This window comes from Patagioenas fasciata, chromosome 3 (assembly GCF_037038585.1).
Source record: "Patagioenas fasciata isolate bPatFas1 chromosome 3, bPatFas1.hap1, whole genome shotgun sequence".
In the NCBI taxonomy this organism is placed as follows: domain Eukaryota; kingdom Metazoa; phylum Chordata; class Aves; order Columbiformes; family Columbidae; genus Patagioenas; species Patagioenas fasciata.
In genome coordinates this window covers 108,857,411-108,884,084 of record NC_092522.1, presented here as the reverse complement: position 1 = coordinate 108,884,084, position 26,674 = coordinate 108,857,411, and the positions used below count along the sequence as shown (strand labels likewise).

The 26,674-nt window shown below is 41.0% G+C and overlaps 1 long non-coding RNA gene across 13 annotated transcripts in view; it reads left to right on the top strand.

Annotated features, from left to right (window-relative positions):
* LOC136100541 (uncharacterized) overlaps positions 1-26,674 on the top strand; it is a 121,510-nt gene that overhangs the window by 27,978 nt on the left and 66,858 nt on the right. For 9 of the 13 annotated variants that reach the window (XR_011738524.1, XR_011738519.1, XR_011738516.1 and 6 more), the window contains one exon: positions 21,965-22,074. The exons of the other annotated variants lie outside the window; for them this stretch is intronic. This is a non-coding gene — a long non-coding RNA (uncharacterized lncRNA). The remainder of the gene's footprint in view (positions 1-21,964; positions 22,075-26,674) is intronic. 13 annotated transcript variants of the gene reach the window in all.

Below are 26,674 nucleotides of genomic sequence, written 5' to 3'. Positions count from 1 at the left end.
GGAGTAAAGATAAGGCTGGTGGAGGACACACACCCATCCTGTTCAAGCTTGCCATGGTAAAGAAACAGATGCAAATTTCCGAGGGCCAGAGTGATTACGAACAAGAGGGAGCCTGACACTGTAGCTCAGGGGTAAAGGCATCTCCTGGATGGCAAGAAGCCTGAACGCTGGGCCTGGCAGACTCACCCATTCTTGAGGGTGAAGTTCATCTCACCTTATCTTGGCTATTTAGAGGTTTGGTCTCTCTGTAGTCAGCAGGAAGGGAGAACACCAGACACCTGCAGAGGGTGACTCATTCTGTCCCTGTTTGACACCTCTCTCTGGATGGAACCAATCGTTTCGCTGGGGGCCGTCGCTTCCCATCAATTCTCAACAGAAGCTAGACGATGAATTTTGACCAGAAGCCTGACTTGTAGATGCCAAGTGAGGTGAATTCCACACTAGATGACTAATTTTTCTCATTCATCATACCCGATTTTAGCCTTTAAACATTAGGTGTGTAATCAAAGTTTATAATTTTAGTTCTGTCTCTGTACCGTGGTCCATTTACCATTCCCTCTGTTGGAAGACTGGAGATGGAGAGCTGGGTGAATTGTCCTTGGATGTTGTGTCTCTTTCTCTGAGCCTGCACCACCTAAAGCTCATGTGTGCTCCTAATTTGCACTTGTGAATCCTAGCACTGGGTGTCTCAAAGTTAAGTGTGGAACTATTACATGTTATCATGCAAACTTCTTTTGTGGATAGTCTTAGTCACTATAGGCACTACAAACTATTTTTAAGAAAGGAGACAGTTGTATAAAAGTATGTATTAAAATGTCTGAAGATGAGAAGAGGCTACAACTAGGATTTTCATAAAGCTGAAAGGCTCCTTATTTAAATCAATGCAAGTTATGTACCTTGGAAAATTTAATGAAGTGTACGCTGCATTTTATGCACTTGCATACTCAGAAAAATCTGTCTCTAACTTCTAAAAATGGGGGTTGGATGCCTTTAAAAATGTTATCTTTAATCCTAGCCCTGAAGAGATGAGCATGTAATTTTCAGTTTCAAAAAGCTACGTTTTTTCATTTTGTATGACAGAGAGTAGTGTTGAGGTGTACTACATGATTAATCCTAAATATGTACCTCATTGTTTCATCAGAGATTAACAAAAGGTCACCCAGCCTTCTTATCAGATTACAGGAGTGCAAGTAGCTTTTTTGTGCTTCTCTGAGTTTGGTGCACATGTATTCTTTGCAAATTATAAATTGCAAGAAAAGGCAAGCTGTGTGTTTTTATAATGTAAAATTTGTCAAGGTTCATCAAAGGTTTACGTCCAGTCATTTTGCAAAATTTAGATTGTGGAGGCAGTGGTGGGCAGTAAGTGTCCAGTTCGGCAAAATTAAAGTAATATGTTCTCCTGATGGGTTATTAGCTACAAATACAATTGGAGATTATTTCACCACATTGTTCATGTCAATTGCTCCATAAGGCTGAATGCCTTCAATGATTCCAAAACACATGCTTGAAAAACCCTTCTACTTATTTTATCAAAATACTGAAACCATTTGTGCACTTAAGATGTTAAAATTTGGCGATATAAAAGTAGTTGGGAATGGACTCAAAATTAAATTACCTAAGGCTTTAAGCTATTGTTTCCAGCAGAGACAAGAGGTCTGAAAACATTGAAAGAACGTGCAAACTTTTTAGGATACTTTGGGCCAGAATGAAACAGCTGGTTTATACCTAGCTGAGGATCTCAGTTGTTCTCCATTGAACAGTCAAATTTGGAGTTTTTGCAGTTGCTTAATTTCCTGCCTTCTCACTCCACTTTGTTTTCACTTCAGTAGCAATAGTTTTGTGAGACTTCCGTGTCACAGCTCTACAGGTCTCTTGGCTCTGGAAATGGGGTTCACCTCAGTTGACTTAAGGCACGTGTCTGCTTGATGTTTGCATCTAGGCCTGTCTTTCAGAACTCCATTTACAGACAATTGAAAAAAATCTTTGCTTCTGTGGTGGCTTATTTCTTCCTGGTTAGAGTCTAACAGACTCTAACTCCATGCTGATGCTCCCTTGACTTGTGAGTCTGTCTGTCTTCAGCTCCGCCAGCATGTGGTTTAGCTGGACATCCTGACATCTGTGTGGATGGTCTTTGCCAGGGTTCGTTATCAGACTTTTTCAACAATTCTTCAAGCTTTTTTTTTCTGTGTGACTCGACACATTTTAATTAAAACACTTGACAACAGTGAGGAAATGAGCAGTGACTAATACACTTTCACCACGAAGTTGTTCTAGCTGTGGTCTTGTGGAGTACTGGGGATTTACAGGCCGCAGTGTGTCACCGCTAGGCTGGGTGCTCATAGTTGTAAGCTGTGTGCATTTCTGTGCTATAGTTCAGTGGCAATCTTCGATTGCAGGACCTCTTACTTGTTTGCTGCACAGGTGCGACTTACCTAGTGAGGGAGGTTGCTCTCTGCGGGAGCCCAGCCTCTGTTGTCCTAGAAGATACGCCAAGGGTTGTGAAAGAGGCAAGGCGCCCCCACAAAACAGCTGAATTCTGCTGTGGAGGACTTAATTCAAGCCCTGCCTCTGCCACAAAGTGTTTTTGTGAGATGATGGACAAGTCATTTAAAGCAGACTTTTTGTCAGAACGCTGTTTACCACATAGGAAGTCAATGGGAGTTGTTCTTAAATATCTCAAGTGTAATGAAAATGCCAAGCACTCTGAAGTAACAGGTCCCATCTATCACAAGCTTGGCAGCTAGAACTAGAGTTATTAACCAGTACATTTTCTGGTCAGCTGCTTCACAAATGACCATTAGTTTAAAGTTAACATCATGTTATTTTTTTCCTTGGAAAGGGAATATCCCTTTTGACGGTAGGACAGAGTATATGCCAGTAAGTGTGGGCAATTATTCTGGGTGGCAGAAGTTCATTGTAATCAGGGATATTCCAGTCTCCTTTCCAGTAAGCTTTTCAGCACCCATAGGTTGCTTTTAGCTGCTGCTCTCCAGCTGGGAACTCGCAAGGTGGTGCGGAGCCAGTGAGGTGACTGTCAGGGACCAGGTGCTGCTGAGGGAGAGGGGAAGAAGAAAGGCAATGCTGGGTTGGTTGGCTTGAGCATAATGGGGCTGGAGGACCAGAGAAAGTACCAGTTACAGCTGGATGAGCACTCAGAGCCCTGGAACAAGGAAGTCTAAGGATTAAAGGGGAACAGGGGAGAGGGAGAATTCAAGTTTCAGATCTCTGTTTGTTCCTTTAGGTTTCTTTCATTTGAAATGACAAACCAAAATAAGCAACGCTGTCCAGAAAGTGAATGCTTCTGAAGAAGTTTCCTTAAGTTCTGTCTCCTGTTGCAGACAGGGCAACTTGTGAAGTAAACTACAGTGATTTTAGACCTAACCAGATATATTTCGTAGCTTATGGGAGATGATAGAGGTTCAAGACTGATGTGATGAGGACCTTATAACACTCGTGTAAGAGAGTCTCCAGAAGTGGTCGTTTGGGAGATTCCCCTGGTGCAACGAAAATTTGGAGTTGCAGTCTGAACTGAGAAGAACGGGATATAAAGCCTTTGGTTTTGACAGGCTTTTTAAACATCAGACCACTTTTCTGAGAATTTCCTGAGAAAATATTCATGAGAATACTCTTGGTTTTCTTCTGAAGCATGATAGTAAGACTGCTGAAATCCTCAAAAGTTTCACAAGGTGGGAGAAAGAATTCTTCCTGTATCCATTCCGTGTCATGTGGGGTACAGGATCTTTACACAGGATCCAGCATCACTTTAAAGACATATCTGATGTTAAAATTCTGTTGAATATTTGGGGAGATGTTTACAGAAATTATATGGTACAGAGTGGCCATGTTCTGTTTCTATGGTTTTGTCTTTTTTTTTTTTTCTCATGTGAGTTTCTGCTTTATTTTCAATAGTGTTCGTATAGATTCTGTCAAGGAAAAACAAATATCATGGGAAAGTTTTAAGTCATTTTTTGGTTGTCTGGGTGTTTTTTGCTGTAATGCAGATGTTCCTTTTTGAAACCTGGCACAGGCATTGCCATTTGGGGAGATGATACTCTCTGCTCTGTACTGAGAGCAGCAACACACCTTGCAGATTGTCTTAGGGAGCAATCTGCAGTATGCCAATTGCTCTCTTTTCTGCTGTTTTGCTAGTGTTTTGTGGAGTTAAGTGCATATGTATAAGCTGCAAATGTACATTTGTGTATAGAATAAGCAGGCTGTCTGCGTGGATCAGCTGTTACGGGGGTGGCTGTGGGTAAGACATGAAGCAGGCCGTGGAAGCTCCTTTGATGAAAACTCAATAGTCTTGATGCCTTATGCACATAGGGCCCGATGCAAATCCAGTGAAACCCAGCATGACTCTATCAGCTTCTCAGCTTTGGATCCAGCTTCAGGTGTGTTTGTGAATGTATACGAGGGTCGTAACTGGTGTTTGGCTAATACAGCAGTTGCCCGTGAGAGCAGAATTTGTTTCACTGCTCTGGGTTGGCAAGTGAATTTTATCTAAAGCTTTCCACTTGCACGTAGCCAGCCTGCTCAGGTTCTAAATAGATTCTACCCTCAGACTGTGAAGAAGAACAAGATAATCACTTTATGTTATGTACTTGAGAGCTAAATTATTTTAAAAGTCTGAAATTAGCAGACGAGGAGGAATTTATTTGCCAAATACATTCAGAAGCAGCTTGGGAAACCTGTCAGAGCCCAACTTTAACTGCTTAACTAGTGGCTGTTTGGTTTAGTATCTCTCAAGCATACTTACAGTATGAGGAGACCAGAGCAAAATCCCAGAATTCATGGGATTTTCTTCCAGACAACAAAAAATGCCATCAATTCTCAAACGGGATAGTTAAAGAGGAAAACCTGCACCTACAGCCACTAACCTCATGTTACATCCTCTGTGCTCCAGGCAAAAAACAACCTTGCTCTTTTCTAGGACTCTCGTTAGCCGTTCTTTCCAGCTCTATTAACTTAGCGCGTTGCTGAACATGACCTTTGCTCTGGCAGCCGTGCTGGCCTCTGCCGTGCGTGAGTCCTTTTCCCACCCAGCTATCTTCATGCTTTCCTGCCTCCTGTCCTCCGTGCGTGAAACAAAGGTCTGGAAAATTCTCTCCAGCTGTTCGCCTTCAAATCACTCCTTAAGATGCACTTCGACCCTGATGCCTACGGGGCACTGCTGATAATAGCCAGGCAGAGTGGAAGTTAAATTGTTTTCTAGGCAGCCTATGTGGAAACACGCTCACATGATTTCTGCTGTGGTTTTACTGTCAAGCCCTTTCCTGCTGCGGAGGACAAGGCCATAATGCCGTTTCAGTAATCACCAGCTGTCATTGGAAGCTGACAAAGATAAGAGCAGCTCTCAGCTCCACTGGCTCTTACCTTCCCTCTCTTTCAGCCACCATGCTTCATTCTTCATGACTCCTAAACATCTGTGACTTTAGGTCTCCTGCTTCGCCAAGGAACTGATGCAGAGTGTGTTAACACATCTTGGCTCCCAGCTTCAAAGGTCTGTTTTGGGGGGGTGGCTTTCTTGCATATGTAGCCACAGATCTTAACCCTTCAGAGTGGCAGAAAGGTTTCCTTCACAGTTGCTATTCCTTGCCTGACTGTGCATGGAAGGGGCAGGCATCCTGGCTAATCAGAGCTTCAGACAGGCAATTCTTCAAATTGTTTTAGGGTTTTTAATTAAAACTGTAAGCTCCAGCATCATGTGGCAGAGAGCCAGTATCAGTCATCTGACAATAGCCTTCACCATCTACCAACAATAAGGGAATTCCTCAGCGTACGCTCTGGAGGCTTCTGAAATGCTGTGAGATTGCTGTTTGCAAAGCACCCTGCAACATTCAGCCTTGCAGGTCTGCTGATTTTTAAATTATATAAACAAAACCCTATAAGCCCCACATAGCACAAAGATACTGACTTCTGTTTGTACTGCCCAGATCACAGATGCTGAGCATGAATGCATGAACAGTCCTTTTGTATGGTGTTTGACACTTTCTGTGGCTGCCTGCGCTGTTTTTTAATATACAGAATCCCTGATTCTCCACTGCCTTGCACCCTGTCTATTCATTCTCACCCCTGTGAAGTGAGGGTAAAACACTATCAAAACAAAATGGTACCATTTTGCATGTTTTCCACTCAGTTTGTACAGGTGTAAATGACTACAGAAAGAACAGGGCAGAGCAGAACCTGACCCGCAGTCTGTCTCTCAGTGCGTCAGGGGTCTTGAAGTGGGGGGATGACAGAACAAACACAAGCTGTTACCTTCCCATTTTTGCTTGTGCTTTAAAATCAGGCAGTTTGCGAGGATGACAGATGCAAAAGTCGGGCAGTACTTAGTTCCTGTCATCCTCACGTGATGTCTTCTCCCAGAGCAATAAAAGTGTTTTGCATGCCATGGATAGGTGCTTATGGCAGCTGCTTTGGGAGCAGAGTTGTCAGTGAGAGTCATCTTTCTGAGTTGTTTAGCTTAGTACTAGAGAAAGAAAAATCCTTTGTCCTTTCTGCTGTTTGTTACATTACGTTAGCTTTTATAAAGCATTTTGTAATGGAGAGTGAGCTCTGCAAACTGTAGTGAGCCTGCTGCTTTGTCTCCTGGGTCCTGAACATGAACAGCACTGACTTTTGTAATTTATTATTTTTAATTCTTGTCATTATAGCAACAGATGACTGTACTCACCCTAAGTCATTTTCAAGCACCCTCTAATACTGCCTGACACAGCTCTACAGGTAGGCACCACCCAAGCCTTCTTTCCAAAAATGGTAGCTCTTTCTCCTTCCTGTCTTCCTCTTTGCACAAAGCCCAGCTCTCTGAGACCTTCCTTACTTTCCTGAAAAGCACATTAGACCATCCTAGGCTAAGTGCCTGTTTTTACTAGGACACAGAATTTAAGTTTATGACTTGTTGATAAGCTATCGCTATTACCTCTTTGCCACATGTCCTTCATGAATATACGTCCTGTCTACTCCAGGCCCCAGACTGCCCCAGCTTTCTGTTTGCCCATCTGATTTTTTTACTTCCAAAAATCCTGTCCGGTTACTCCTTCAGCTGACACCGATACCGACTCTGAGCGCTTGCTTCAGGCTGCCTGTGTGCTTGTGATGAAAAGCTTTATCACCTCAGTGGTTCCTGCAGGCAGGAGGTAAAGCTTCAAGAGAAGGGTCTTGTCTCCGCAGTGCCTTCTGCAGTCAGTGGGTTAACACTGCTCCATGCCCTACTTCTGATAACCTTCAAGATGCCGCATTGTCCTGTTTTGAGCATTGTGTCTAGAAGGGAGGATAAGAAAGTCAGCAGATATTGTGGCCACAAAATAAAAAGTGATACAGATGTAATGCACTTCGCTATTAATGCAAGAAAAATAATGTTGGATTGCACTAGAAAAATCCACCCTCCCTTCACAAAAAAATAAAATTCAAAGCTCTGGCTAGATAAATACTGGCAAGATCTGATCCACTGTTGTAGTAAGTAGGAATAATGGGCAGAAGTTAAAGTCTCTTTTGAAATCAGAACAGTAAATATTTTTGCTTATCTTCAGTTGAAATCTCAACCTTACCATTGCATTAACATATCCACTCATTTTTAGAAACGATGTGAATTTTCATGACTCATCTGAGTGCTTTGTAACCATTTGTATGCAAATGTGACTCATTAAACATTCTCACAGTCACACGCTTTACCCTCCCATTGGAGTTCATGCACAAACAGGAGTGGTGGTGTTCCTCCTCCTTACAAACCTTACCTTTCCTAAACACAGGCTTATGCCCTTTTCACATTTGTGATAACATTGGAAGAAATAATTGTGCCTATAATTTAAGTTGCTTTAAAATGGAAGGACTCAAAAACAGAAAAAAGAGCACTTCGTATCAAAAGGTGTTTTTGTTAAAAAGCTGTGTTCTCACATCTAAATTTGAGGGGTTTGAAAAGAACTACGTGTTTTCTTCTAACTTGCAGAAAAAAATGTAAGTTCTGGCCTGAGAACAAGCCTGAGAAAGTTCAGCTGAAAGGTACGGTATCCATCAAGGCACGCGGAGACTTAGAATGAAATTGCCGTCTCAACCATAGCTAGAACAAACACAGCTGATGAATAAACGTACATTGGCTAGAATAAATACAAAGTGCAATGCCAGATGTGGACAATGCCGAATGCAGAAAGGCAGTAAACTGAGTAAACATCAAATAAAGGGCTAGCCTTAATTGTGAGGAATCAGTTCCAATGAGAAACAGAACTGGGGATCTCTTTCGCCCAAAAGCAGTTGAGGTACCTTTCTAGCTAGAAGAGAAGCTGCCTGATCTGTCTCTGCGGTGCCATTTGAGTCTCGTCAGCACCAACCTTACATATAACATACAGTTCAAAAGTTGCCTTTACTTCTGAATATCTCTGGCAGGGTTGTAGGCTTTACAGACCAGCGAGTTTGGTTTGCAGCTTTTGTCTGATTTTCCAGAATGCACCTTTCTCTGCTCCATAAACACACATAAGACCTTCTGCAGCAACATCCCCTGTAACGTGGTTGCACAGGGTGTCTCTTTGTCAGTGGTAGGAAGGGTGTTTTTATATTTCATTCTCACAAAGTCCGAATTACTGAATTGGAATCTTCCAGAGTTACTTGTTCAGAAACAATGCTTTTGGAGTTCATATGAGACACATCACACAGATGTGTCAGCTCCCTGTGTTTGTGTGCTTCTCAAAGTGTTTAAGCTTTCCATATTCTTTTAAAGATATTTCCAGTTCTTTTCCTACTAAAGTGACCCTTGAAAATATAAAACAATCATAAAGGTTAATTGTGCACTGAGCATTCACCTCTCTCAAACCCACTAAACCTATGGTCACTCTTCTGCTTTCTTTCTGAGGTCTGCTGTGCCCCACAAAACTTAATGTGCCCTAAAACTTCTTATATATTTCATTGTAAGTAAGCATGGGATTCAGCTCACAGATTAAGACACCAGAGGCTTGATTTGGTTGCCCACATATAAGTGTCCAGCATTATTTGAAGTGCTCAGGTTTCCCATCTGGACTTTAACTGCTGTTCCATGTCACTAAAGAAGGTCCAAACTTGGTATGCCATCCTTGGCAGGTCTGCATGGATTTCTTAGACAGCCAGCTGCACCTCAAACCACACCAGTTGTAGTCAGTGGACATCTGATCTGTACCCTCAGAGGAGTCTCTCGGGAGCCTCTGACCAGCTGCCCGAACACGTGTCTACTTTTGAGCCAGTTTAATGGCTTGTAGCCTTTGACCATTAACTCACAAATTGACACCTACAGATAGACACTACAATTATTTCTCTTATTCCAGATGGTTTCTTTGCTATACCATGCCTTTCTGGAATGGTCTGTGCACTCAGCACAGGGAGAAAGTGCTGAACTGAACTGAAGATCTGTGATCTGGGTCTGCAGACGGAACAGTGCACACCCAACTGTGCACCCTCTCCTGTGCCACGTGACTCTCAAATATTTTGCTTATTTGGAACATTTCGTCTGTTTATCTGCTTCTGGTGTTGGTGTCATTTGTAAGCAGCCCTGGCAGAGGTTCCCGGGCTCTACTGTGGTTGCAGTTAATGTGGCTAAATCAGCTAAACGGGAGTGAACTCAACCATCTTCTCATTAATGCACCTTACTATTAGCTGGGTGATCAGTTGGAGACCAACTCAAGTGTCTAAGGTGACATGAAATTAACAAGTTGCAAAAGATGGAAACAAACTGTAAGGGAGAGGGAAGGCAGGGGCTTGGTGCTTGATCAGCTGTGAGTTCCAGATTGGTGCCTAACTTGCCAACACGAAGATCACTGCAGGATCAGGACTTTTAAAGGAAGCACTCCCTCTTAATGGCAGCATCATTAGCAGTGCAGGTATATAGATATTTTAAATTAATAGTGCAACAGATTGTTCCTGCTGCACTTAACAAGCAGTTCAGTATAACAGCCACAAGCTAAAATCTTCGCAAGTTTGTGAACTTCAAAGCAAACTTTGCTTCTTTCTGAAGAGTCTTAGAAACAACTAAGCATATTTTCTCCCACCTCGTCTTTAAAGAAATTACAAAAGAATATATACAGCAGGCCTGAAATTCCTGCCAGTCCTTCATCTCAATTTTCTTGGCATATTGGTAAGGAATCTGGACTCTGAAATTTACTGTTAATGAGTACCTTATTTTATGGATGTGTTCTCATTCTGTGCACTAATGGTTATCTGAACTGTTTGTGCTCTTATGCAAAGCCAAAAAAGACACCTAGAAGATAAACACTGAAATAAACAGTGAAATATTTTACTACTTTGTTTTGGTTTGGTTTTTAGTTTGGAAAGTATTGGTGGTCACTGAGCTAAATTTCTTTATTGATTTATGTATCATCTGTTGATTATAATTCTGCAAATTATCTGCAATCTTAATTTCAAGGGTTGGGCAACCAAGGGAAAAAGAGGTCTCTTGTGGCCTGTGATGGATTTAATGAAGAGACAGCAAATGTTAGGGAACTGTTGGTCCGTGCAAACAAAAGCTTCAGGTAGTAGTTGGGTTTGAGACAGTGATGTGGATGAAATGTACCTCAACACAAATGTCAAGTGGAAGGCACGAACAAATGTGAAGAAGTGGCAAGGACAGCAACTCCAAAATGGAACAGATGAGGGGAAGCTGAAAACACTTGCCTAGAAATGAAAAATACCCACTAGCAGTAGGCAGGAAAGATTAAAATGAGATAAAATATAGAAGTGCTGTACACTTACTGCTGATTTCCAAGAACCACTAAGTGACTGTTGTTGAAAGCTGGACTAAAAACAATGGAGGTGAAAGTCAGAGGGTTCTTTGAGGGGAGAGTAAAAGAATGTGTCTGTCCTTTGAAAGACAAAGATTTCTGCTGTTTTAATCAGAGCAGAACCAAATCCTCTGAGACCTACAGAGAAAAAAAAATCAATGTTTCTGTCTTGAGCTCCTACATTCACATATGTGATTTATATGATGTTTTACATTCTCTAAACTGAGTGTTTATACTTATGAAAATTTTCAGGACTTTCCTTGTTCCTTCACTGGTAGCAGCAGCATAGTCTCCATACTTTTGTGCCTCAAACCCCAGTGACTTCTAGCTGGGAAAATGTTCTAACCTCTGTGAGTGCTAGCTTGTGTCTTCTTCTGAGGAGCTAGTGAAGCTGTTCTTCATGTTGGAGACTTTCTTCTGGCTCATTAGTAGAATTGGAATTAACTGAGTAACTTGTACGAAATCCCTGAGTAGATGTGAAGTAGATGCCGTTTCACCCTGGGTGGGATGCCCTCAGCAAGGCTGTAAAGGATTCTGCCTTCCTTTACAAATTCCTTTGAGTCTGATTCCAACCAAAATTATGTTTTCATTTGCTTTCATTTATTAGAACTCTAATAACTGTAATAGAGGAGCAAAGTGTCTCTAACTCCTGGGAGAAGGGGGAGGGACTTCTTTCCCATCTCGTGTGGTGTCATTAAATCAAACAGCCCGTACCCCAAGTACAGAAGTTGCAGTGAAAGCACTGTTACAGGAATGCAAGAAGCTGGAATACAGGTTTCCACCTGCAAGTATTGGTCTGGTTGGCTGAGGAGAGAGAGTTACCTCTTTAGTTCCTCCTCACCCTCTCGCGGTTACAGCAGTGCTACGTGCGAGCAGGGCTGAGCTGCTCTGACCAAGGAATAAACACCGTGCTGACCAGGTGCCAGCATCCCATTTCAAACCGGCAGAATTTTCCCTCCATCAGCATTACCTTTGGCACACATCTCCCAGGGCTGATAGCTGGGAGGCAGACAGGGAGATGCTGCGTTGCAATCTCAGAATATGAGGTGTAGTGGTTTTGTAAATACTTTCCGTGAGCTGTTCATGAAGGTGAATATTTGTATAGTGGGTTAAAAGACCTTTGAGTGCGACTGCATTGTTCTTCATAGTAGCCTATAGGAAGAAGCAAGCAGGGGAGATGCTTAATACCTGGATAATAGATAAGCAATCTCTTTGCAAATATTGGGGAAGCAATTGCAACACAATGCCATACATCCATGCCCCAGGCTGTATTTAACCAGCTATTCTGCCTGAGTTGGGAATAAAGAGGTCTGAAGTGCTTTGAATAGGTAAAAAGCTCTTTCCAAGAAAGGATGAGATCGGTTGTCAGTAGGTGTCCCAAACACAGAGAATGCCCAACTTCTTTAGCATCTGTCCTCAGAGACTCTTGGAGCAAGCGCAGCTTCCTCACCAGCTGAGGATTTGCCTCCCCGCCCCCCAGCCCTCTGCTACTCTCAGAGGGGCAAGTCAGCACCTCAGCTCTTTTGCTGTGCAGGAGAGCTTGGCTTTAAACCACTGCCTGAAGGAGACAGGCTATGCCGTGGAGATGGCATGTGTGATTTCTTGAGAACGGTGATCACATTTCCTCTTCGTAAGTGCTGGGTGCCAAAGGGCACGCAGAAAACCTTGGTAGAAACCATCCCTCTGGTTTGCGAGGCTGCCACCACAGCCTGCCGTGGCAGGACTTGCTAAGCAGGGCTTGAAACTCGCCTGGGCTTTGCTCTCAGTTCCACATTTTTGCTGCAGCAGTTGTTGCGCCAAGGCCCAGTATCACTTCAGAGGATGAGGTCCTCTCTGAATTCAGAGGGACCAGAGAGGCCCGTAGGCAGTGTGGTGTTTGTCTTTGCTCTGTCCGTCCTGCTTGAACAGTTGACATTGTGTTGTGTGGTAGAAGCTTTAGTTAACTTGAAAGCTAAAGCATGGACAAAAGGAGTGGGCTGCTTCTAACTGACTCAGCAGCTGTTTTTCATGGATAGGTAAAACAAAGTCATTGTGGGAAAGGTATTCTTTTGCATAATCTACTATAGAAGTTCCAGATGTTTTTTCTTTGCAATGTTTCTTTGCAATGTTTCTTTGCAGATGTTACTTCTTCTTGCATTTCTTTCTATTTCTATACAAATAGATTTTTGTTCCCCAAATTGCTCTAAGTATTTTAGGATGTTGTACATGCTCATCAAGTGCTTCTTTTTTCTTCATGGGATTGTTGTCAGGCATCCCAGGACAGGCTTGGGTGCAGCCAGGGTAATGTTTCTGAATAACTGTGCTGGTGGAGCTGTCACTGTGTCTTACAGCTGTCTAGCCCTCTGGAATTAAAAGAATGAACATCCTCAAACATGGGCCTTTGTGTCCTTAAATATGACAGGCTTAAAGATGTTAGGATTAAAGACGTGTTTGTTTGCCTGGTCCCACTACTAATGGATACTTCTGAGTTAATTCACCCATGAGAAGCACATCTCCTATCAGTATTTTTTGTTGCTCCTTTTCCAAATGAGTAACAAATACATCTCGAGAATCATGATGGTGTGCCTTACCGCACTAAGCACAGACAAGAACAATTTTCCCTGGGAACTAATACAGCACAGATGCTGTCAACTAGCTACATTGCAGCATGTGGCTGAGGTATCAGTGACTATATGTGGTCCCACATCTCCCAGGGGGTTGTCTTCTATCCAGTTGGAGCACTCCTATAAGACAACCATAGTTAGTCACTGGTAGAGTGTGTCTTCTATTGCTGCAGACACTGTGAAATATTTGCGTCGAAGAATAAGAAATCTCAGTTCCTGCCCCAGAGCTGTTCCTGATGCTCTATGACATGGACTTATGCTCCCTCAGCTTTAGTTTGAACAGCAGGTCCATGTTTGATGCCAGTTTTGGCAGAGCAGTCCTGCAAGCATTGTTTAACTAGAATGAACACTGGGCTCCAGGATCTGAGTGATGGCTGAGTGACATTCACAGGATGTAAAAAAGATCTTGGGAGTGGCACTGTCTGTGTTGAACCAATGTCCAGCTGCCCAGGTGTTCTGGCTGCAAAATCAGAAACAGGAGATGTTAGTTAGGAAGGCCATTCTAGCCTGGCTGCTTTCTGCAGTCCATTCCCTTTGACTTCCCTGGCAACCAGAACAGTTTTGTTAGGGATGTTAGACTGTAGCCCTGCTTAGCTCTTTCAGTATCTGCTTATAGACTCTTGGTCCATGAAGTTGTCTCTTTGTTTTTTTTTAATGATCCTACAGATGCAGTCTCCCTCCACATCAGCAAGTTCCAGGAGTTCACTAGATGCTGTGTAAAGAAGTACCTTTTACCTCTTTTAAATCAATCTCCTGCTGGTTTCATCAAGTGACCCTTAGTTCTAGTATTGCAAAAGTTGTTGTACAGTTGTGCTTTCAGCTTTTCTACCACCTTTGTGATTCTATACACCTCACTTATATTTCCTTTCTCAGCTACCTCCTCTCCAAACTGGAGCCCTAATATTTTTTAGTTGCTCATTCTTTCTTAGAGTAACTGCTTGATCCCTTGGATTGTTTTAGTTGCCATTCTCTGGAAATGCAATAACTCTGCTACATCTGTTGCGAGATGCCGGGACCAGCACTGTAAAGAACGCTTACGACTTGGCATACAGTTCCTCTAAGAAGACGCTTTAGTCACTTGCCCCATAAAGCTGCTGTAGCTCTGATCCATTTGTAAGCCATAGCGCTTCCCCCTGAGTGGGTGTTACGCGAGGGTGCAGGAGGAGATCGTGTGTGCCAGATCTTCCCGCTTTGCAGTCCAAAGTGCCAGAGTCTACCAGGACTCATAAAAAAGAGTATTGGGATGCATGCAGACTAGAAGTGTAATACATATTCACAAAACATCTCAAAAACCTATGCTAACTGTAAACAACCAACTATTCTTTTCTCTTTAGCCAGTATATGACTAACCTTGGACATATGCATTTAGAATGATACCTGTTTTTATAGATTATATTTCTTCAGGTACATTATTATTATTATGAGAAAGACATAGTTTTGCAATAAAGCTGCCTTGTGTTGTCATATCAAGGCGTAATGTAATATCAACATTAATTGCAGATGGCCTATTACAGAAATAAACTGTATCATATTTATTCTGTAACAAATATTGAACCATTTGTGTTAAAAGAGTGTTCAGGTCCATACACCTGATGAACTGAAGGGAACTGTTACGACATAGTTGCCATTAACATCATCTCTCTTTAGCAAATTATTGTGTTGATGGTATTACCATTCTGTGGTAAAACGATTTTTCGTCCTGGAATATTTCTAAAACCACTTTCTGATAGAAATCAGAAAAATCGAAGTTCATCTTGTACATCATATTTTGTACAGCTATATCCGGAGAAAAATAAATATAGTAGATATAAATTTAAAGAAAAGAGGACAAAACAATCTCAGGTTGAAAGAGAAGAGTGCAAGTTTATTTTATTTCCTTGGTTGTGTAGGAGTCTTGTTAACCAGTATGTAACGCATAGTCATGTAATAAAACATGCTAGACATTAAAAGGCGAAAACCCAGTTCACAGATGTTGTAACGTTATGAGATAATTTTAGGGAGTGAATGGGGTGAAAAGGCTGGATTTGTTAGAGAGGAAAATACCTATGGAGGCCTTTTCTGTGAGCAATACCATGACTTCATTACCATGTCAATTCTGGGAAAAGGCTCTGATTTAACACAGCAGTTGGCTGGATCCATATGGAGCTGATGAACCTCTGAATGAATAGTGAATGGAAAAACTGCTGGAATCTGCCTTCAGCTTTGTTCCCAGGATGACCAATGTAAAAGGCCTAAGAGCAATACTGCACAGATGGTGTAAAGAGGTAAGAAATCTGCAGGGTTTAGTTTACTTTTTCTTATCCTACACTGTTTGGGGTTTTATTTTTTTAGCCATATTTCAGCTTCTCCAACTCTATTTGCTTAAATGTCTTTACTCACAAAAAAATGTAAAAAAAAATTGGAAAAGCTTTTGGGAAATGAAATTAAATAAAAAAAACATATGTAGCAGTAAACATTTACATAAAAATACAATTTAAAATGTTGAATTTTGTATGGTATAGAAGCAATTGAAAGCATAATTATGAATTCTCAAGAAAAAAAAAAAAGCTAGTTAAAAGTTTAACAAAGAACTTTGGAATTACTCCTTCAGTTCCCCCTATGTTGTGGGAATATGCAGATGTTCACATTTACACAGTCATGTATGTCCACTAGGGTTACATGCTTTTATAGTCTGAAGCATCATCACAAGTGCCAATACAGTAAATCAAAAGACTCTCTGGCATTATCTAGTTTCCTTTCTGGCTTTAAAAGTTAGAACAGATGTCACAAGAGAGGACAAAATGGATTTTACCCACCGAGAGGAGCTTTTCTTGCCATCATTAATAGGAGGCTCCTTGAAATGCTAATGTACACAGTTTGTGTTGCCGGGTTTGCATAGAGATGGTGGGAAACAGCTCTGATCCCAACAAAACCTTTTGTTATTAATCAAGAAAATCTGCTCTTCTGAAACAGCAGCGCACTGAAATGGTGTGGCTACTTGCAATGCAGAGATCTCTGTAGCAATCTCCAGCGAACAAAAATGTAATAAAAACTGTTCAGCAGTTCTACGAGATACGGCACATGTAGCAATTTATTTGCAGTGATTTTGCATAGACCTTCTACTTTCCTTTGTCATTTCAGCATGGATATTTACAGTGGAAAGATTACACTGGTTCTGTATTTTTGTTTGAATCTCCACTCTTTAAAATCTTGTTTCATTTCATAGCGGGTTTTAAAAGCAAGCTTGGGGCAGAAAGAACTTTAAAAAACAAGCTTTTCTTCTGGAAAAAATCTGTCATGGAGCATGAGTTTCTGTTTGGTTTGATGTTAATACCATGTAAGATATTATTACTTTGTTAGAATATAGAATTATGAGATCTTGGGAGCCTTTTGAGAACATGAATGTACTCTGCGATGTTAGGACTTTTATGCTCCTCCTGTTGTAAATGGAATGTAATAATATTTAGCAGTCTTTAAGAGAAGAGTTTCAGACCCTGATGTTGCTTTGTGACGTATGACCTCTTATTTTTAAGAAATACCAATGCCATTAAATCACGAAGTACTAACTGCTGTCAGACATTCTTTGCCTTGTTTAGGATGCCTCAGCAGAAGCCTTCTTTCCCAAAATATTTGGAGTATGAATTAAAGCCAAAAATTCAAGGAAAGCCTGAATTAAAATGCAAATTCTTTGCCTGGTATTACTCATCACTGAAATCTCTGGCCCAGTCTCCAATCAGAGTTACATTAAATTCCCTATCAATTTATTGTACACCAGTTCCACAACACATTAATGTGTCCTTTCACAGATTCATTGTGCTGAGACTTCAATATATGAGCACAAGAGAATGAATTAGGGATGAAGCATTAGCTCAGAGTTTAAGCCTCTTTTAATTTCCTTGCCTCTGTGGATCTAAGGCAGATACTTAACATTTTGCATTGCCATAGATTATTGCACTTTAATTTCTATTGTGTGTTTTTTAAATGATGGTAATAAGCAGATAGTAAAAATAAATAAGAATAACTAGCTATAATTCGTGCAAGATGTTTGAGATGACCATCTTACAGTTGCAGGGTAATACAGTATACACAGTAAATTTTAAAAGGGGAATGTTTATTTGGTCATAGCTTTGTCTGATACAACTTTGGTTAAGCCAACAGGAAAGAAAGGAATGGGATAAGAGTGGATGGGGAGCTTATGTGAAAACAAAAAGTGAAACATCACTGATTCCGTCACTAAGGAGCTGTTTCAGTAGTAGGAAATACTGCAACAGGCAAGCAGGGAAAAACAAAGCTATAAGAACAACTTTGAAGTCAGAAGTGCCTTTGGCATTGTGAGAGGTCTATAGATGAAACGGCCAAGGCTATCTTGAGATACTTCCTACAAAAGGATTATCCCTTCTCTAGGTTGTGATGTGTCAAATTTTTCACAGTCTCCATTTTCCTTTCAGCTTTACAGTTAAAGCTTCTGATTTCATGGAAGCTGTGTTTCTGGGGGGTCCGAAGTGCCTGGACCCCTGTCCCAAAGGGTCCTCACCACCTCTGCTGTGGACACAGGACTGTGCTGCTCCTGGAAGTGTGGCCAGATTAACTCCTATGAGGCTGCACTGAAAATCCCAGTTTGCAAGGAGGGGGTACTGTTCATCCAAAATAACAGGCAACAACAAGAAATCCTACCGAGCGTGCTTAGTGGGACCTGCTAAGGCTTTTGTCAGGGACTAATGACTTTGACCTCACTGTCCGAGATCCTCAGCATAGAGGTAAGGATAAGACTGTTGTTGGGAAAATCTTGCATCAAGAAAATACCCTACAGACCCCTTGTCTTAATAGCACTGAGCCATTGAGCACAAACATATTGAAAGCATATTGCTCCATGTAAGGCTTTTGTCTGCCTATAAAATTTCAGTGATTTAACAAAAGGCATTTCTCTTTTAGAAGTACTATACTTAAAATTGCTTCAAAACTTTGCAGGAGATCAAATGTATGGATTTTAACCAGACTAGAAATCTACAGTTCAGCTTATGTAGCTAAATTATGAGCTAAAATGATATGTCAGTAATTTTGATACATCCAGAAAGAGGTTTTCAGATAAACTGGTTTTTAAACCAGTGTAAATTCTTTGTACGGACTCTAGACCTGAGGAGTTTCACCGAGGATTAAATGTTAACTGGCTACTTCCCTGTACAGTCCTTGCCAAATTTCGTTCTCACTTCCTCTGGTCCTGAGTAACTTCACTGCATTTGAAGTGGTTATTCTAAATTTGTCCCAGTGTAACAGACCAAAATTGAGCTTTAAGAGTCTCTTGGCGAAGTGTTGTCTTCTGTCGGTGTGCTTATAGATTTTTGGCTGAGAATCTGGAATGGGTGAGCAGTCCAATTCAGGTGTGAATGCCTTCCCTACTCTGCTTTGTAGAGAAATCTCTTTGTCTCATTTTTATATACCTGAAAAATGGGTGTGAACTGATATAAAATCAGATCTCTTCACTTGTTCCTTTGGTGACGTTTTACAGCCAGCTTAAATAGGCAAGGTGCAAGAAATCAAGTCCATTTCCCCCACTGGAATCGCTATTCCTGGCAGTAAGTGTTTATAAGATCAAATTCCTTTTTGTAGAGTAAAAATAATACTTTTAAAAGTCAGGCTGTATATGTAAATTATTTAGGGATAGATCTTCAGTGAGGTTTCTAAAATGAAGAAAGTATTTATGATATGAGGGCCTTCAGGCTTTAGAGAACTGTATATGGGCAAGTGGCAAAAAAGGTCAGTCTTTTTGTATATTTAAATCAGTCTTCAAATTACTTTGAGTCTTGCATCATTTCTGCTTTCTCTATGTCTTTTTCTTTAAACTTCCATAGTCAGGTAGCACCCTGCAAGCTGCGCTGAATCTGACACCTAAGATAGCCTTATAAACCCTGCGGACATTAAACTACTGGAAAACAGATTGGGTTGGTAAAAATAAGTGTGCATGTTCTCACAGAACCTGAGAAAATCACACCTTCACTTTGTTAAAAAAAATCTGTTTGTGCCACTCCAGTAATCACTTCATAACTGGTGGGAGAGCAGAACATATGTCTCAGAAGTGGCGGAATATAAAAGCCTCTACCTCTAATCCTGTTTTCCTTAAGACTGAAAAAAAAGGCAGCAAAAAACCTCAACCTTTTCAGTATGTCATCTATAAACTCACTGCCAAAGGTTTTCTGCTTAAAAATCACAAATGAAATGTAAATTGCTCATGAAAGCAAAACGAAACAGAGGGTTTTTTTATTTATTTATTTATTTTTAATAAGGTGTGTAATGTAGTAGGATCACGCACTAAAATGCTTGCTTGAAGCAGGAACAGAGGATATAAAGGGGAGCCCAGTCCTGGCCTCCTCGCTCAGGCAAACTCTTCACTTGTAGACGACTTTAACTCTTACAAAATGCCTTCGCATTACTGCAACAATGCGCTGAATAACCCCCAGTCTGAAAAGGGGGAACCCTCTGAAATGTGGGGACTAAACTTGATGCTCATTCCTGGCGCTTATAATTTACAGCATGTGTCTGCCCATTGTGAGGGTTCTTCTTCGCTAAGTTCTCGCGAGGTACCCTGGTTATAGCTATTACCCCTGCTTCTGCCTTCTTTTGGAAGAAATGTAGTTTAAAAACATTACCATGGAAGGATAAATGCAAACTTTATTTTAGTGGATCTGGTTTTACTCTGCTACTTGAACATAGAAGGCTGCAGCAGCTGTCATGACACAAAAACTGCTGTTCTGGAAGCGTTTCGGTACTTTACGAACCAGCTGGTCGTGATGCCGTCCTGCTCCCTGCTTAGAAGGGCAAGGTAGCATCAGGAATTTCTGACCTGGGAGGGATGGTTTATTTTATTGATGTGGATATTAATTTCCATTATTCCTTTCTAATTTTTCTGTGAAAGTTTTAAATTCAATTCCTCGTTATTGGCTTCTTTGTTGCTGTGTATTTGTTCTGTCTTCTGCCCCTTTCTTCTTTTTTAGGAAGAAACTTTGTGGGCTCCAAATAACTTGATTTGAAAAGGCATATGACTGCGTCAGGGCAGCAAGAGTAGGGTTATAAATGCTAAGGCATTTTGTGATGATTTCTGTGAAACTCCTTAGTTAATCCTTTTGCAGCTTTATTAGCAAATGAAGTCCCGAAGAAGTAAAGCAGTGTCAACAAGGGTGCTGTGAATGGCTGTTGTAGCACTGCTACAGGTAACGAATCCTACGTGGCTGCTGTCCCGAAGCATTTCTTGGTTAGTTGTTTATGAGGGCTGAAACCACCTCTTTCCAAATTTACCTTTTGGACTCTGCACCACTGTGGTAAATATTAGGTTATTTACAGAAGGGTCGTTTCCATAGGGAGTGGATGGGACCTGCACATTGACCTAGTGAGGAGGGTAGGGAAAAACAAAAAGGCTTTTTTTTCTTTCAGAGTGTTGGGTGGTTAAATGGTCAGTAACTTGGATGCTCCGTGCAGCAAGGCCGCTGCTGGAAATGAATGCTGAGAAGTAATTTTGGTGTAATGCTACAAGCATAAAGAGGAGATGACGGCAATTTAAAATGTAATCAGCAGGACAACTGTATCCCATTTCAACACTCTTGAAATCAGCATGGTGACTGGTTGTGCCTGGGACACTTTGGTCCGGAAGTGTCCAAAGTAAATGTGAAAATACCAACTAAGTGCTGACATCAGACACAGGGGTCTCAGGAAGGCTGATTTTGTCAGCATTCAGTTGGTGTTTTATCTTCCTTACAAACCCCTTCTGTCTTCTCCCTTCTCTCGTCTTGCAGTCAGACTATCAGAGATCCTGCCAAGCCCAGGCTAAGCCCTGGGGCTGTTCAGTGATCGGTGGCTTCCCCGAATTGCCACCTTTCGTTTCCAGCTGTGACCTCATCCTTCTGCTGGTTTGTAGGTTGACACCGGGCTGTACATCTCCTCCGCAAGGCAGCACCTCCAGTGGTATCTTGTCCTTGGCACCGTGCAGCTCCAGGTGTGGCTCCGATGGATAAATGCCACCATTAACCACACCACCCACTTTTTATTTTCCTTCCAGCTCCAGACCTCATTTCTCTGATACAAGCCAACAGCAGTCCGAGGATCCAAAAAGTACTTACCTTTAAAATCGTGCTCTGCTAAATAAATCTTTTCAATTGATACAGGGCACATAGCTCTTTGATAACTTATATTGCACAGTGGGTGTTAATGGATGTATATTATGTGGAAAAGAAAGTGTGCACATTACTGTGTGTTTTCATCATTGCTAGGGAGTTGTTTGCTCAGGTAAATAAGATTTTGCTAAGCAGTACTCAGCTATGCTTAACCTGTATTAATGAAAGTAATACTTGGTGTGGTACAATTTCTTAGATTAAAGCTAAAATAGTGGCAGAAAGAGTAGGTAGAATAGAGATTGTCACGAGGATTAGAGCATTTACATTCTGGTGATGATTATGTATTCTAGATGCCAAATCAGATTGTATTATAAAATTCTAAATTAAGAAAATATTGTACCTAGTTCTATGTGTCATTATTTTAAAGCAGATTTGGATGAAAAATGCTGGCGCTTTTTTTTTTTCTTTAGAATAACTATTATACAACCTTGCACTCTGGTCTTCTCTGCTTCTCTCACTTCACTTTGCCTTTATTCTCACTCAGAACACAAGAAATAAGTCACTGATTTCTGCACACCTTGCATACGAAGAGGACTGATTCCATATTTATCAGAGCACCATACAGCCCTTCTTCCACCTCTCACTTCTTTTCAGGTAAATTCTGCCTGGCAGTTCATTTCTGTTTAATGTCGATGATTTACAGTACGCTGGAAATCCTCATTAAATGCTAGTGAATAACATAAAAAAAAGGTAAACCTGAGCTGTTTGTCTTGTTGTGTCTTTAAATCTGATGTTTATCGTTTAAGTTGCATTTGAAAAAAAGAGCGTCAAGGTGTTGAAAGACGAGTGCATTCCATGGTGGTGTGCTCAAGGCACCGAGAAAATCCCACAGAGGCAGCGACACCAGCCAGCGTTCACAAGGCCACATTTGAAATGCATGTTGGAAAAACCATGATAACAACATGGATTTCCTGCACTTAACGTTAGTTAATAAAGCGTAATTACACTGAATGCCAGAATTTCTTTCCAACAGCAACCTAGTTGGCCGGTGGCTGTGGTGAATCACGTTGTTCGCCGGGGCTGCACGCTGGTGCTCGGGGTCCCTCCAGGAGGCGGGTGGAAGAAGGGCTGTGGAGGAATGTGGCCACCTACTCTTGTCTCACCTCTTCTGCGTTTCCTCTGACTCATGCTGTTGTTCTGAGGTGGATTTCCTCTCTGCTCCCCACCTAGTATATATTCGGAAATTCAAACGTATATATGCTCGTTTTTCTTTGCTTCAGGCTTCTTGGCGATGGGAGAGGTTGTTTCAAGCCCAGGACCGCAGTTGCATACTGGGCTTGCAGTCAAAGCAAGTCAGGCCTGCAATGGTAGCCGTAGTACTGGAAAAAGAGGTTATTTTGCTAGGCTAAAGGGAAAAATAGAAACAAGAGCATCTCAAATAATGAAAGCAAGCTTAGTGTGCGTGAAAACCTGGCACTTTTCTAAAAGACATGCAGAGTCAACTGGAAACCAAGTTACTATAGTCTGGAGCTATTTGAATGACATTTGTGAATAGTTTTTTCCCATTAATTGTTGAATAATTGACTCAGAAACACATTTGCCCCTCTCTGACCAGCTTTAGGTATAGTTGGATAGTTTTCTCCAGATAAATTATTCATAAATTTTGAGCAATCAGTGAATAATATATTCAAAATATTTTTTCACTATTCAGTCCTCCATCCCATGGACGGTGGGTGAAACACAAGTTAGTGAAAAAATTCTGAATGACTTGACTGATGCCAAGACTTCGCCTAATTAAAAGTGTTTTGAGAACTAAGTGTTGCTTTTACTTGTGGAGCTTCAGTTTAAATATTAGTGGTAAGCTTGCCTGTGGATTTGTTGATGTGTAGAAAACAATGAGCAGGAATTACTTCAGCTTTTATTAATATAATTCAATTAAGTTATAGTTTGAATCTGGATATATGCATGCTCAGTTGAATTGCTATTTTTAAGAGTTCTACAACATGGTATCTCCTGTCATCTGAAGTCCCAATTTATGATGAGTAAAATCCTATGACAATTGTCAAAGAGGGAACTCGGGTCCTGGCTACTTTCCAGTTTTGAGTATTACTAAAGCTATTCAGGAGTACACTAACCTTTTTTTTTTTTTTTTTTTTAAATTGTGGCAATCTTTGGAAGTGTTCAGTGTGGGGTGTGTTTCACTGCTCTCTTCATTGACCAGATAAAAATGATTTGAATGTTTCCAAAATTCTGTCAAAAAGTGACATTTTAAATTGAGAATTTATTTTCATTTTACAACCAGTTCTGGTAGTTGTAACACACCAGCCTTAGTTCTCTCTGGAAATATGACGTGAGTCTTCACTTCCTGTCTTAAATTTGTATTGTGTAACTCCATGCAATTAAGGCATGGCTGGCGTTATGCCATTGTTCGTGGGTGAAATGATTTCTATGTAAATACTTCATTTTGTACCGTTAATTGGCAAATGGTATAGAGTGCTTTAGGGTCCATCTGGAGAAGTTACTGCATATGCGTATGGTCATTATTATGGCGTTTTCTCATTCCTTTAAGATACACAACTGCTTTATTATATGCTGAGCTCCGGGAGAGAACTTGGTATTATACAGAAATAGAGGGAGAAAGTGCTGCTGTCCCATGGAGCCTCCAATAACCTTGGCTGAGTGACACAATAGATACTGAGCTGCTTGAAATACATGGGTCGAATATTCACATTTCTTATTAACGGAGATTTAAAAATATGTCTGTAGCGTTGTGATCAAGAAGCTTTGTGGGACAAATGCAGTGCAAGTGAATGACAAAAAAGAGGAGAAGAATAACTTTGTGAATAACAAACGAGAGAGCAAAACCTAAAAGAGGGGGGCAGAAAGATGAGAATGGGAGGAGGATCCACGTGGGGCATTTTAGAGATAGCTTGGAAGGAGGGAGGAGAGGTTGGGAAACTTGTGCTGGTTGACTGATATGATAGAGGGAGGGAGGGAGGGAGGGAGGGGAGTTGTAAAAGAAGATAAGCGGGTACAGAACAAGCAGAGCAGTGATTTTAGTGCTGTGATTTGTATTGGGAAATGAGGGTTGCTTAACTGGGGAAAATGATGACTAATTTCTGGGGATGGAGAGGTGAAGACGAGTTGGTGAAGAATAAAACTCCATAAGGTGCAGTTTCAAGAGTCTGTAATACAGTAGATTGGATATCCTTTTTGAGAAAAGAGAACTACTCGAGATAAAGGAAATTCAGAGGTTGATACTATGATATGGTAGGAACAGGTGATGTGAAATTTCACTGGAAGGGGAAGAAGAACTGAGATAAAAGACTGGGTTTGGATGTGGGTAACTGAAAATGTGGCAGCCATTTCAGGAGCTGCCAATTCATTAATTAACTAATTTATTAGCTGGCTTTAAACTCAGACCTTTCTCTGAAGCTAGAAGATCCAGCCAAGCATTTTCCTCAGAAGTAAAATAAGCAAAATCTCCTACTGAATTTTTTTGTTTAAAATTCTTGATCAAAAATATTTTTTCCCTCTGTTGCTCAAATGTGTTGTTAAAATTGAAGCCCCAGATCAGCAAGACATTGAGGATCCTGCATCTTTGCAAGCACACATTGTAAGAAGGCATCTTAAAAGTAAGATACCAGACCGGAGTTCAGTAGAACTGAGAACCACTGCTGGTTTTCCTTAGGTGTCTGTTGGGGTTTTGGACAACTCACCATTTCTGTATCATTTCTTCATACTCAATGGACAGAAGAGTTTATTTCTGATTTCATTCATCTTTTAATGTGTTCAGGGTATGAGCCCCAGGAGATTTTTGTCTTGGATGTGGCTTACCTCATCAAGAGATTGGCAGCTTCAGACTTGATTTAGGTCTGAAGCAATTGGAGTGGTGCTCATGAGGTGTCTTTCCATCCTCATTGACACTGATCAAAGGGTGACTGTATTCCAGCTGGATACCTCACAGAGATGCCTGTGTTACATCTTAATGTGCCTGTGCAATAGAAAGCATAAATGGGAATACAGTCTTGGTAGTGTTCAAGTTCCACAACCCTAATTTAACTTCTCTTCGTTGCCTGCATTTGGAGTCAGGTCTGAAAGCTTTGGATTGTGGGTGATCTGAAGGTGAAGCTATTCTCTTGACCTTGGACACTGCACCAGTTGTGGTATTTAAGTTAGCCATATCCAGGTTGAGTACTATTCCACATCAAAACAAAAATGATATTGATATAGAATGGTAATATGAAGAGCAAAATTAAAAAGGCAGGCTGTTGAAATCATTATCACATGTTGTGTCTGAAATACCTCCACTTTTCTCTAGAGAGAAAAAGGGTTGGCCCTGGCAGTTGCATGGTGTCAGTTGTCAATCAACCTCTTAGCAGAAACCGCTGTATAAAGTCTTTTTCTGATGTGAGGGCCCACACATGAGCTTTTTGTAAACATAGAAAGCAACATTAATCTTAGCAGCAAACTGTATCTTGTGTAAGTAGGCTGTGTAGATTGACGTGGAAGGCTTAAACAAATGAGAAGGAAGTGTTTAAACTATGCAGTTAAATTCACTTAATATTACCACGATTAATGGAAGGGGTTTTTATTTATCAGATCATTTTGTACTAATTCAGTACAACTGTGCTTAATAACCATCAGTAGCAAATGAGTTCCTCCTTAAATATCAATTGAAAATCAATGCTTTCCTGCTTCCAGCCGCACTTAGTGTCAGTCATTGCACATGGCACTGCTCAACACAAGTTATTTGTCTATTAAGCACTTAACATATATATATATTTAAGTCTGGTTTCCCCAGACTAGACTCTGAGACATTATGTTCAATTGTACATGACTAGTCTCAGTGCGACAGTCCAAATGGAGATGCCATTCTGCTGGAGCGAGCATCTCCGGACCTGGCCCATGACTTACTGGATCAATGATTAGAACAATCCTGAAAGGTTTTTTTTACTCCATAGCAGATGAATTAAGTATATGAAACTCAAATCTACTTTAATGTTTTCATTCTGTGCTTGAGGAATATCAAACCTCTTACTGGAAAAGCTGACTGTGTCAAAAATGTGGCAAAGAGATGCTGGTGAAAGGAAAGCTTGGAAGTATTTTTCACGACTGCTTTTGTAATTTTGCTTCCAGTCCATTTATTTTTGTGAAAGATGAACCCAAATGGCTGACAAAATCATAGGCACAAGGCATACATGAGGTGACATTCTGGGCTGGAAAACCATCTTGCAGTGCTGCACAGTACGTC